At 40.2% G+C, this 11,782-nt stretch overlaps 1 long non-coding RNA gene across 1 annotated transcript; it reads right to left on the reverse strand.

The window, feature by feature from the left end:
* Positions 1 to 9,065: 9,065 nt before the first annotated feature.
* LOC119474074 lies at positions 9,066 to 11,656 on the reverse strand. The gene is made up of 2 exons (XR_005203371.1): positions 11,082 to 11,656; positions 9,066 to 10,722 (listed from the first exon to the last, which is right to left on the reverse strand). It is a non-coding gene; the product is annotated as an uncharacterized LOC119474074 (long non-coding RNA).
* Between the last annotated feature and the right edge of the window lie 126 nt (positions 11,657 to 11,782).

Raw genomic sequence — 11,782 nt, forward strand, 5'->3', positions numbered from 1 at the left:
GATTACAGGTGTAAGCCACTGTGCCCGGCCAGTATCTGTATAATACTTTCATATACTAAGAGATACTAGAAGGCAAGACAACACTATTTTATCTTATCTAACATCCTTAAGAAACTAAATTGGCAAATTAACCAACACTCTCCATTCTAATAAATTACTGAACATTTACCACTAGTCAAGCTTTTTATCAAACCTACTGGTTTATGCTCCCATCAACTTACCAGGAATTATATTTATATACTAGTTATAATAATTTACAGTTTATAACATACAGTATGTTATAAAATTCTGATTAAATATTACATAAATCAATGAAACTGTAAATATGAAGAGTTGCTTCTATAAAAATGAAACTAAATATTTAGAAAGACTCAACAGCTAGTTAACAAAAAAAATGTTAAATCAGGTATAGATGAACCAACTGTGAAAGTCTAGGAGGAAAATCATACATCTCTAGATGGAGCATATACTCAGACTGCTTTACATCTATATAGTTTTTTGTGTGTTTGATTGTTTTCTGGGTTTTTCTGTTTCTGAGATGGGGTCTCACTCTGTTACCCAGAATGGAAAGCAGTAGCATGATCACTCCTCCCTGTAGCCTTGACCTCTCAGGCTCAAGCAATCCTCCCACCAGCCTTTGGCGTAGCTGGAACTACTGGCGTATGCCACCGTGCCTGGCTAATTTTTTTGGTTTTTGTCTGAAGAGACACCTAGGCTGGGCTCAAGCGATCCACCCATCTTGGCCTCCCAAAGGGTTGGGATTACACGCATGAGCCACGGTGCCCAGCCTCATTGTATTCTTAAACAAAACAAAATATTTAAGGTAAAATGTATCATTTTAATTCCCCTTATATTAATAACTTTAAAATTTAATAAATACTACCTCCCAATCACATTAGAGAGCTTCTTTGCACAACAAAACAGACACAATCTATGTGGATGAGAGATTTTTACAATAACTGGTAATGTTTTTGGAACACTTACTATATGCTAGGCATTGTCCTAAACATACTACCTCATTTAAACCTCATAAAAAAATAAAAAATAAAAAAACCTATGAGTAAGACATTATACCCAAATTTTACAGAGAAGTGGGGCTTAGAAAGGTTAAACAGTGGAGCTGAGACCCACATTCAGGTCTAAATCCCAAGCTCATAGTCTTAGCTATTCACTACCTTTATTTTCTTTATCTTTTCTATATTTTTAAGTTTTTTCAATGCACATTTATAAGCACAGTCAGTTAATGTATAAGGTTTGTTAACTTAGTTCAACTGTTGATGACTCTTCAAGGCCTTCTGGAAATACCATCCTCACTCTGGTACATAGTAGGTACTCAATGAATTACACAGTAATTTCAAAACAAAACTTCTATAAATCATCATTGATTTGGGGAGGCATCACCTTTTAAGTAATCTTACAGCACTACAAAAGGAGATCCCTGCTGTCTACACTGTGCTACGTGTTGGGAGTACCCAACAACAAAACACTGCCTCTGTCCTTGATGAGCTAACTTACTACTGAAGGACACAGCGATGATTATAGTGCAATGTGGCAAGTACAATGGTAGAGGTAAGTGTGCACAGAGTGCTCTAGGAGCATTCTCAGTAACAATAAGGGGACCTAATTTGAGAATGATCCAAAGAATACTGACAAAATATCTTAAAGTATTCTTTTAATTTGTCATTATTAAAGTCCACACTAAATGACTAACCACAAAATGGGAAAAAAAATTTCCTTCAGAAAAAATTCCAAAGGGTATAAACCTCACAGTGTTTTTAAAATGTATGGTACTACAAACAAGTAACTGTTGAGCACTTGTAAGAAAACCCATATGCTAGTTACAGCAGGGAATCTAAAGATTCTATCCCTATCCTCCTACCAGTTGAGAAGACAAGGTATAAACAACAACAACAACAAAGTAAGAGTTAAGGCCTAATGCTAACTCTTTAATCTAAGAGTTAAGAAACAATAAAGGCAACAATACAAGAGATACTACAAAGCAACTATGTGATTAACTACCAAGAGAAATATAGTCAACCAACCTTCCAAATAAATCCCAGGGATATCCAAGACAAAAGACAAAAGTAACACTTCTTGTTAAGTGTGTGTAGATATAGCTATATAGATATATCTCACACAACACTTTGAGAATAAAAGATTTTTTATTTCCCTATGTATGATTCATCCTGATTGACAAGAGATGTGTAGTAAAACTTCATGTAAACTGTTTCATTAATTAAATCATATTTTTAATGAGAGAATGTGCTACTTAAGAAAATTCTATTATGAAACCTTCTTTAAAACAATCACCTACTAAATGTTGGTTAATTAGTGAGTTGAGAAATAAATTCAACTTTGTATTACATACACTTGATTTGCTTATACCTGGCTTCAGAAAAATACGGTTCACTTCTAAACTTAACCAACATACCTCATTATCAGAAATTCATTCTTTACTCATAATGTTTATTAATGCAATCATAATGAAATAAGAACATGCAGTAAAGTTTAAAAATGTATCACTCTTTTTGTCCTGATTTTTGATACAGGGTCTTGCTATGTTGCCCAGGATACCTTCCAACTCCTGGGCTCAAGGGATCCTCCCACTCTAGCCTCCTGAGTAGCGGAGGCATGCACCACACAGCCCAGCTCAAAAAATTATAATTCTTGAACTTCAACTAATGGTAAGAATGATCATCTGACTCTCATTCCAGTGCTCCTGCCATTTTATCAGAACACAGACAATTTTCCCAAAATGTATTTTAGTAATTCCACCCTTCCTTTATATTTCTGGCTATTCCTATGCAGTAGATGTTATCTAAGAAAAATTTAAATGTCTTCTTAAGAGTACATAAGACCAGCATTGAGTTATTCCCATTTTTCTCAAGCCAGGTTTATTATAAAATTCATAACAAAGGATATTTTGAATTCTTTGTTAAAATCTTTAAAATCCACAAAATCAAGATTCTGAATAAACTAGCAGATAGGATTTTTTAAAATTCCTGTGATTTGTTTACATCTATAGACCAACAAACATTTATTAACACTGAAATTTAAAAGCCTGACAAGGATCAGCAAAAGATACTACAACTATTAGGTAAGATACTACAACTATTAGGTAAGATACTACAACTATCACTGGAAAACAAGCTAGCACTACAGTACTAATTTATCATGCCACAGATTACTTGCTGACTGCAGTGGGAAAATACACCTCACCTTACTCCCCTCAACCAACCAATCCAACTTAGCATCACAAATAATGGTACTGCACAGTGTACATCTCCTCACAGGAGGCATATAAAATATATACAATCACTTATTAGGTATTCTTGCCCAAAATGTTTAAATTAAAACTAACCAACCCTTTAAACCTAGTTTAAGCTTCACAGAACAAGCTATACAACATTATGAGGGGGAAAAAATCTGACAAATTGAGAATATGAGTCACTTTATAAGACAAACTGTCTTATAAAAAAATCATTGTCATTTTTAAAGGGGGGAAGAGGTGAGCCTGCTCTAGATTAGAAGAGATCAAAAAGACTTAACTAAATGCAATGAATAAACTTTGATGGGATCCTGATTTAGTGGGTATGGCTACAAACCAAAATGACAATTCAGTATGAATGAGATGTGAATATGGATATTAGAGTATACTGAAGAATTATCACACCTAAGAAAAGTAACAGTAACAGCATTTTGGCTATGTAAGAAAATGTCCTTAACTTTAGGAGATGCATGTGACATGTTTAGGGGTAAAATGTCATAATGTCCATAGCTTAGTTTCAAATGGTTCAGCTGAAAATATATCACATTTTATTGTGCTTCATTTTATTCTGCTTCAGTTTTTTGTTGTTGTTGTTGTTTTTTAATATCGGAAAGTGTTTATTTCTCCTTTATTTTTGAAATATGTAGTTCCAGGGTCTAGATTCCAGGTTGATAGTTCTTTTCTTAGAGTAGAGGTACACCCTGTTTCATTTCATTTTTTGTTGTGCTTCACAGATAATAATGTGCTTTCTTACAAACCGAATGTGGCAACCCTGCATCATGCAAGTCTATTGGTACCATTTTTTAAAGCATTCTGTGCTCACTTTGTGTCTGTACTGTATTTCGGTAAGTCTTGGAATATTTCAACCTTTTTCACTGTTATATCTGCTATGGTGATCTGTGATCAGTATTTGTGATGTTACTATTGTAATTGTTTTGGGGTGCCACAAACCATGCCAACATAAGGCAATGAATCGAATAAATGTTGCTGTGTTCTGACTGTCCCACCATCCAGTTCTCATCCCCCTCTTTCCCTCTCCTTGGGTCTCCCTATTACCTGAAACACGAAAATATTGAAAGTAGGCCAATTAATAACTTTATATCAGCCTTTAAGTTTTCAAGTGAAAGGAAGACTCACATATCTCCCACTTTGAATCAAAAGCTAGAAATGATTAAGATTCGTAGGCAAGGCATGTCAAATGATAGGAAAGCGAAACAGCCTTATTGCTGACACAGAGAAAGTTTTACTAGTCTGGATAGAAGATCAAACCAGCCACAACATTTTCTTAAACCAAAGCCCGATCCAGAGCAAGGCGCTAACGCTCTCCAATTTTATGAAAGCTGAGAGAAGTAAGGAAACTGCAGAAGAAAAGCTGGAAGCTGGCAGAGGATGGTTCATGAAGTTGAAGGAAGCCACCTCCATAACATAAAAGTGCAAGGTGAAGCAGCAAGTACTGATGTGGAAGGTGCAGCAAGTTATCTAGAAGATCTAACTGATGAAGGTGTCTACACTAAACAGATTTTCGGTGGCAATGAAACAGCCTTCTATTAGAAGATGGCAGCATCTGGGACTTTCACAGCTAGAGAAGAGAAATCAATGCCTGGCTTCAAAGCTTTAAAGGCAGGCCTGATTCTCTTGTTAAGGGTAATGCAGCTGATGACTTTAAGCTGAACCCAGTGTTCATTTACCACTCTGAGATTAGGGTCCTTAAAAATTATGCAGAATCTACTCTGCCTATACTGTAGAAATCGAACAGCAAAAACTGGATGACTGACAGCATATCTGTTTATAGCATGCTTTAATGAGTATTTTAAGCCCACTGTTTAGACCTACTGCTTAGAAATGATTCCTTTTGCTTATTGACAATGCACCTAGTCACCCAAGAGCTCTGATGAAGATGTACAAACTTTATGTTGTTTTCACGCCTGCGAACACAACATTCATATTGTAGTCCATAGATTAAGGAGTCACTTCAACTTTCAAGTCTTTGTGTGTGTGTACAATTACATATTTTAAAGTCCTAGGAACAGTGACATTCCAGTAGCCACCCAGCACACCCACTGTTCTGATCTGTTAAAAAATTGTTTCCATTTGGATTTGTATAAATTTATTGGGCACGAGTATAATTTTGTTACATGCATAGACTGTGTAGTGGTGAAGTTAGAGCTTTTAGGGTATCTATCACCCAAATAAAGTACATTAAGTAATTTCTCATTATCTATCCCCTGTCCAACGTGGTGAAACCCCATCTCTACTAAAAATACAAAAAAATTAGCCAAGCATGGTGGCACGCACCTGTAATCCCAGCTACTTGGGAGGCTGAACCAGGGAGATGGAGGTTGCAGTGAGCCGAGATCACGCCACTGCACTCCAGCTTGGGCAACAGAGTGAGACTCCGTCTAAAAAAAGAAAAGAAAAAGAAAAATGTCTGTTCATGTCCTTTGCCCATGTTTTAACGGGACTATGATTTTATTTATCATTAATTTTTTAGTTGAGTTCCTTGTAAATTCTGGATGTTAGTCCCCATTGGATGTATAGTCTGCAAATACTTTCTTCCACTCTGCAGGCTGTCTGTTGACTGTTATTTCTTTTGTGTAGAAGCTTTTTAGTTCAACTAAGTCCCATTTGTCTATTTTTGTTTTTGTTGCCTGTGCTTTTGAGGTTTTAGTCGCAACTTCTTTGCATAGGCCAATGGCTAGAAGAGTTTTCCCTAGGTTTTCTTTTAGTAGTTTGATAACTTCACATCTTACATTTAAGTCCTTAATCCAGCTGGAGTTGATTTTTACAGATGGTGAGACACAAGGGTTCAGTTTCATTCTTCTACATGTGGCAATCCAACATGTATTTTCCCAGCACCATAGTTAAGGAAGGCATCCTTTCCCCATTCTGAGTTGTCATCTTTGTTAAAGATCAGTTAACTGTAAATATGTGGTTTTATTTCCAGGTTCTCTATTCTATTCCACTGATCAATGTGGCTGTTTCTATACCAGTACCATGCTGTTTTGGTTATTATACCCTTGTGGTATAATTTAAAGTCAGGTAATGTGGTGCCTCCAGCTTTGTTCCTTTTGCTTAGGATTGCTTTGGCTATTTGGGCATTTTAGTTTCACATGAATTTTAGGATTGTATTTGCTAATTCTGTAAAGAATGACGTTGGTTGGTTGGTTGTTTTTGACACAGAGTCTCATTCTGTTGCCCAGAATGAAGTTCAATAGCATGATACTGGCTCACCGCAGCCTCTGTCTCTCGGGTTCAAGCGATTCTCCTGCCTCTGTCTCCTAAGTAGCTGGGACTACTGCCACCACATCCAGCTAATTTTTGTATTTTTGGTAAAAACAGGGTTTCACCATGTTGGCCAGGCTGGTCTCAAACCCCTGACCTCTGGTGATCCGCCTACCTTGGCCTCCCAAAGTGCTGAGATTACAGGTGTGAGTCACTGCACCCAGGTGATGTTGGTAATTTGATAATCCACAGCTTGTTTTGGGTAGTGTATTAGGCCATTCCTGCATTGCTCTAAAGAAATACATTGGGCTGGATAATTTATAAAGAAAAGAGGTTTAATTGGTTTAGCAGGCTGTACAGGAAGCATGCTGCTGGCACCTGCTTGGCCTATAGTGAGGCCTTAGAGAACTTTTACTCATGACAGAAGGCAAAGTGGGAGCAAGGACATCACTTGGCAAGAGCAGGAGTGAGAGAGAGAGTGGAGAGATGCCACACACAACCAGATCTCACATTAACTTGTTCATTACCAAGGGGATGGCACTGAGCCAATCATGAGGGACCCACCCCACCCCCATGATCCAGTCACTTCCCACCAGGCCCCACCAGGGATTACATTTCAACATGAGATTTCAAGGGGACAAATATCCAAACCATATCAAGTTGTATAGCCATTTTGACAAAATTGATTCTTCCAATCAATGAGCATGGCATGTTTTTCCATTTGTCTGTGTCGTCTAGAATTTGTTACCTTAGTGCTTCGTAGTTCTTCTTATAGAGATCTGTCACTTCCTTGGTTAAATACATTTCTAGGTGGATTTTTTCTTTTTTTAAAGATTGCTTTATTGATTTGGTTTTCAATTGGATCATTATTAGTGTACAGAAATGCTCCTTGTTTTTGTACACTGATTTTGTATTGACACTTTACTGAATTGCCAAATTTAAGAGGTTTTTGGTGGCATCTTTAGGTTTTTCTAAATATGAGCGAGATCATGTCATCAGGGAACAGGGGTATTCTGACCTTTCCAATTTGGATACTTTCATCAAGTCTTATTAATTTAAGAAATACAGCTAGGCACAGTGGCTCATGCCTGTAATCTCAACACTTTGGGTGGCCAAGGTGGGAGGACCATATGAGGCCAAGAGTTTGCAAACAGCCTGAGCAACATAGTGAGATGCTAACTCTAAAAATGAAAATAAAAAATTAGGCTAGCCTGAGCCAGGTTCAGATGTTCTTTTAGCATTTTTTGGCAATAAAGAATTTTAATTTATATACTTTTTTTAAGAATGTCATTGCATACTTTAATAGACTACAGTATATTGTAAACATAACTTTATATGCACTGTGAAGCTAAAAAAAAGAAAAAAAAAAGAAATACATTTTGTAAGGCTGTAACTACCATAGAGAGTGATCAGATTCCTCTGATAGATCTGAGCAAAGTAAATTGAAACTCTTCTGGAAAGGATTCATAATTTTAGATGCTATTAAGAACACTGATCATTCATGGGAGAGGTCAAAACATCAACATTGACGGGAATTTGAAAGAAGCTGATTCCAGCCGTCATGGATGACTTTGAGGGCTTCAAGACTTCAGTGGAAGAATTAGCTGCAGATGTGATGGAAACAGCAAAAGAACTACAATTGGAAGTGGAGCTAAAACTTGAATGGCTAAGAAGTTGCTTCTTATGGATGAGGAAACAAAGTCGCCTTTTTTTTTTTTTTGAGACAGGGTCTTGCTCTGTTGCCCAGGCTGGAGTGTGGTGTCACAGCTCACTGCATTCCTGATCTCCTTTGCTCAAGCAATTCTCCTGCTTCAGCTTCCCAAACTACCACGAGCAGCTAACTTTTGTGGGTTTTTTGTTTTGTTTTGTTTTGTTTTTTGACACAGAGTTTCGCTCTTGTTACCCAGGTTGGAGTGCCATGGCCCGATATCGGCTCACTGCAACCTCCACCTCCTGGGTTCAAGCAATTCTCCTGCCTCAGCCTCCCGAGTAGCTGGGACTACAGGTGCGCACCACCATGCCCAGCTGATTTTTGTATTTTTAGTAAAGATGGGGTTTCACCATGTTGACCAGGATGGTCTCCATCTCTTGACCTCGTGATCCACCCACCTTGGCCTCCCAAAGTGCTGGGATTATAGGCGTGAGCCACCGCACCCGGCCAACTTTTGTATTTTTTTAATGGGATTTTGCCATGTTGCCCAGGCTGTTCTTGAATTGCATGGCGCAGGCAATCCTCCTGCCACAGCCTCCCAAACTGCTGGGATTATAAGCGTGACCCCATTACGCCTGGCCAGAAAGTGGCTTCTTGAGATGGAATCCACTCCTAGTAAAGATGCTGTGAATATTATTGAAGTGGTAACAAACAGCATCACATGCTAGAGTGAAATCTTTCATGAAAGGAAGAGTCCACTGATGTAGCAAATTTCACTAACGTCTTATTTAAAGAAATTGCCTCAGTCATCCCAAACTTCAACAACCACCCTTATCAACCACCCTACTAGTCAGCAGGCATCAACATGGAGGCAAGACCCTCCACCAGCAAAAAGATTACAGCTCTCTAAAGGCTCAAATGTTCTTTAGCAATAAATAATTTTTAATTAAAGTATACATTTTTTTAGACATAATGCCACTGCACACAATAGACTACAGTATATTGCAAACATAACTTTATATGCAATGTGAAACTAAAAAATTTATGTGACTCACTTCATTTGCTTTATTGCAGTGGTCTGGAGCCAAAAGCCACAATCTCTCTAAGGTATGCTTGTACATGTACTTAAACCAAATATGGCAAGATAAACCAAATATGGGAAGATATCAACAAATGTTTAATCTAGAGCGTCGTCATACAAGTGGTTTACTATTACCAAATTTTCTGTATACTTGAAATTGTTTAATAAAAAGTAGGAGGTGGGGCAAATAGCTACAATTCTGTAGGGAAAGAGCAAATCAACCTGAAACCAATGCTGCAGGAAATGTAGGGTACCAAACATGACTTTAATACAGCACCTATTAGTTTACCACTTGGGTACTAATAAAGTAAACGAGAAACAAAAGCTCCACTTAAAACATTACTTAAAAGATTCAGTCTCTAATGCAATTCAATTATTTAAGATAAGCCTTTAACAGCTAGTTTCTCAAAACAGGCACATGGATAACCATTCTATAATGATTCAACATATGTTTATGTTTTAACCAAACAACAAATCAATCTGTAAAGCATCCACATGTTAACTTTGTAATTTCACCTTTTCTCTACAGAGACTGCAAGACCACAAATTTTCTTCAACCTGATAATATACTAGGAAAATAACAGACTAGCATAACTGGGCATCAATAGACTTCTTGAACATTTGCAATTATGCATAAAGCTTCAATTACTCAATGGAATGTATCAACTGTTTTTCGGTACAGAGCTCTGGGCTCCTTTTTTCCCCTGACCATAGTTTTTTTTTAAAAAAAAAAAAAAAAAAAAAAAAAAACAACCCATGCTAAAATGAGAATTTTCAGTTAGCTTATAAACACTGATTAGTAGCGCTCCATATAAATGAAAAAGAATCACACCATAAAACTTTCTACGATATTCTACACATTAAAATTTCACATCAAACTAAAAAATATTGCATAAGACAATGCACAAATCACTAAATTGCCACATAATCCAGCAACAAATTTTGCAACAAGGGAATCTCAGGCAAATAACCCACTGTGAGTTCCCTTTAGCCATCAAGGACAAACTACAAAAGTCAATTTGTAACTTTTCAAGATCTATGCAGTTTCACCAAGTGTATTTCTTTTTTGTAAGAGAGTAAATTTTTTCTGTACAATACCAGTACATAGAAAGTAAAGGTATCTGAAACCATCTTATTTTTATTTTTAAAGCCAAAGAAATGATTTGGCAAAAGACAACGAAGAACCTACGTTAGGGAAAAGTAAACTGTATCTGCCTATGTGTTTAGAATTTTTCCCATTAAAGAAACTGCCCAGTCTCATTTTCTTCACGTATTTATTTTAGCAAGACGACAAATAGTCTTACAAAAAGCCATCCGCATATTCGAACCAAGCCTTCCTGGATTACTAGCTTCATGACCTTGGACAAACGCCTTAATTTCTCTGAGCCTCAAAGTTTTCAGCTGTAAAATGGGGCAATATACCCACTCCATTGGGCTAGGAAGATGGAGAGTGAGAATGCACAACTGCCGGGCACAGAGTAACAGCACCGTAAGTGCTACCTAAATACTCCGTAAAGAGAAAAGGGGAAAACAACCTTAAAGCATTGCTGCTTCATCCCAAAACCAACTGCATCCTTCCTTCTAAAATCTCTGCAGGGTACGTGTCTGACACTAACAGCCCAGCAGCCTACTTCGCGCTGACCTGGGCTTCAGAACGGGATGCAGGGGGCCCAAGGTCCACCCTCCCGGAGCTAGGCAATCACCAGCGAAACCTCCGCCCGTAGAGCGGCGCTTAGGCCGCCGCCAGCCCCCTCCCGGCCCCCAGCCCGCGGCCCCGACACACACACACACAGACACACACACACACACACACACGCACACACGCACACGCGCGCGCGCACACGCACACACACACGTACCAGCTGCTCCGCAGGGACGTAGAGAGCCGCAGGCCCAAGGAGGGGCCGCCCCCGCCGAACCCGCCCCTCCACCCCCGCGCGGCCTGTCACCGTGGCCCGGTCGGGGGTGAGCCCCCGGGGGCCGGAGGGGCGCGCGAGGAGTCCGGCACTGGCCGGGGAGCCAGGCCCGTCCCTCTTTCACATGAAGCCCGGGCCGAACGGGGTGGCGAGCGCGTGAATCCTCACGGCCGGCCAGGTCCTCCTGGCGCTCCTCGCTGCTGCAACCCCGAGGCCCGCGGGGAGCTGGGCAGGAAAGGAGAAAGCCGCGGGCCCGCGCTGCCAGAGACCGTAGAAGAGGCGGGAATGACGACTCCGCGGACAGGGGCGCCAAGCGCACTGGTCGTCGTCCTCGTCGCCGCTGCTGGCCGTGCGCCCCTCGAACGCTGCGCCCAGCGGCCGCAGCACCCTCGTCAGGCGCCGCCGCTGAGGGCAGGCAGCCCGGCCGCCACTACACACGGACCCGTGACGTCGGGCGTAGAGCGGCGCACGTCACGGCCGCTCGCTCGTGCACGCGCCGCCCTCCGCCCGCCGGGATGGAACCCGCCGCGAGCGCGCGCCCGGCCGAGGGGAGTGGGTCGGCGCCTGCGCAGAGGCCCGCTACGCCCACACACACGCTCCGCCCCCCCCCCCCCCCCCCCCCCCCCCCCCCCCCCCCCCCCCCC

This window comes from Cebus imitator, unplaced genomic scaffold, assembly GCF_001604975.1.
Source record: "Cebus imitator isolate Cc_AM_T3 unplaced genomic scaffold, Cebus_imitator-1.0 Scaffold207, whole genome shotgun sequence".
NCBI lineage: Eukaryota > Metazoa > Chordata > Mammalia > Primates > Cebidae > Cebus > Cebus imitator.